Source organism: Nanorana parkeri, unplaced genomic scaffold, assembly GCF_000935625.1.
Source record: "Nanorana parkeri isolate BGI_ZX_2015 unplaced genomic scaffold, ASM93562v1 scaffold2276, whole genome shotgun sequence".
Classification (NCBI taxonomy): Eukaryota; Metazoa; Chordata; class Amphibia; order Anura; family Dicroglossidae; genus Nanorana; species Nanorana parkeri.
Genome location: NW_017308544.1, coordinates 173,976 through 176,253, shown reverse-complemented (window position 1 = coordinate 176,253; position 2,278 = coordinate 173,976).

Genomic DNA, 2,278 nt, shown 5'->3' with positions numbered 1-2,278 from the left:
ACAAGTTATGAATATATAAATTAATAAATGCACAAGAGACAATATCTGGATTCAAATTGGCCGTGGCACTTTTTATTGGTTTAAAATACATCAACTTTACTTAAAATATCAAACCATCAATCTCAAACTATTAATCAACCAATAATTGCCTAGCCACTACGACTCAAGCAATACCATCATGAAGGACTGTACATAAATTAAGTCCTCCCTCACATTGAGGGTGACAAACCACATAAAAAGCTTGCAACATATATGTTTCTTTTTTTTTTTTTTAAAAGGGGGGGAGTGTGGGAGCTCGCTGCGCTGTGAGTCCAGCCGAGTGACCTCTGCTCCTCAGGTGCTGACCTTTTATAAGGAGAGGTGAGCCCACAGAATCTTCTAGAAGCTGGACAATTTTCCCACCTAAACAGGTAAGGGGTTTCTTAAAGGGGCAATGCTTTTAAAGGGGTCAATGCTTTTAAAGGGGGCAATGCTTTTAAAGGGGCAATGTAATTAAAATGCCCTGAGGAGAAATAGATTAAACTGAAAGAAGGGAAGGGGACCGCTGCAAACCCATGTTAGTGGCAACAAATAAATTGTCGGCCCCTTGTCCATGACTTAGGTATATAAACAAATTCAGATCATGTCAGGTAGCCGATTGATAATCTGGAAATATGGCCTCTTTCAGAATATTTACTCAGTTTGACATTCATCTGCATTTTATAAAAATCCACTCCACAGGTTTCTCATTGCACTTCTGCAAGGATTGTAGATTCTTGTCACATGACTCTGATTTATCTATAAAAAGTAAATTATAAACAATTGTAAAGCATATTTATAAGCAAACATTTTTTTCAGCTTTGGATAGAGTGGGGAAGGATTAGAACTCTTGCTGGGATGTTTCTGCTATCCGGAGCTTTGTGAGAGAGATTTCTCTTTGCTTAACTTTCCCATTTTTTTTGTTTTGTCTAAAACATTTCAACCAGATACGAAGAGAAGGAACTCTCCAACAGGAAAACAGATAGATTTATAAATGTGTGTTTTTTTATTTTTATTAAGCAGGGAAATGCTGGAAACTTTGTTAGCTTTGTTTTGGTGTATATATCCCTGGCACAGATTTTCTCTCACCTCCTGACTGGTGAAACTGTTGTCACCAGAACGTAAAATGAGGGAAAATCACTTCTTCTAATAGCAGTATAACCCAGGAGAAGTTCTAAGTCTTCCCCGCCCTATCCAAAACTCAAAAAAAGTTGTGTATTTTTTTCTATTAAGACTTCTAGGCTTGATTAATCACTTAAATTGGCTGCATGAGCCTGCATTAGTATCATTCAAATATGTGCATTATCACCCAACGAAATAAACAAATAATGTGTGCAAAAAAACAAATATAACAGTGAACAGGGAAATTTGCTTTTTGTACACATTATTTGTTGACTTTGTTATGTTATGGCGCCACTTCACATATTTGAATGAAAAAAAAAGTTTTGTTTTGGTGTATATATCCCTGTTACAGATTTCTCTCACTTCCTGTCTGATGAAAACGTTGTCACCAGAACAGAAAATTAGGGAAAATCACTTCTTCTAAAAGCAGTATAACCCGGGAGAAGTTCTAAGTCTTCCCCACTCTATCCAAAACTCAAAAAAAGGTTTTGTATTTTTTTCTATTAAGACTTCTAGGCTCGATTAATCACTTAAATTGGCTGCATGAGCCTGCATTAGTATCATTCAAATATGTGCATTATCATCCAACAAAGTAAACAAATAATGTGTGCAAAAACCAAATGTAACAGTGAACAGGGAAATTTGCTTTTTGCACTCATTGTTTGTTGACTTTGGGTTATGGCACCACTTCACATATTTGAATGTAAAAATAAACTTTAAAGGAGAACTATGAGGTGAGTGATTTTCACTCAACCTCATAGTTCGAGCCGACATGTGACAATGAAATTGTCACACGTCGGCTCAATAGATCGGCAAGTGAGCGAACACATACCGTCGCTCGCTCACTTCGCGATCCTGTCCCTGCAGAGAGCCGTGACTGTTACTCAGGGCTCCCTGCAGGGATTCCCCCCTCCCCGCTCCGATCATCCAGCGCTGACTGGAGGAACAAACGTGGGAGGGGGCAGGTACAGCTGGCTCTGCCTCTAGATGTCAATCATGCAGCTGGGTCAATCTCAACAGTAATGCAGGTTTGGGTCACAGGAGGACCCATAGTTCTCCTTTAAAGTGTCCAATTATTCTTCATTTTATATAAAAACACCTCTGTTAAAACTTGGTTAACATGAATTTCCCTTTGTGT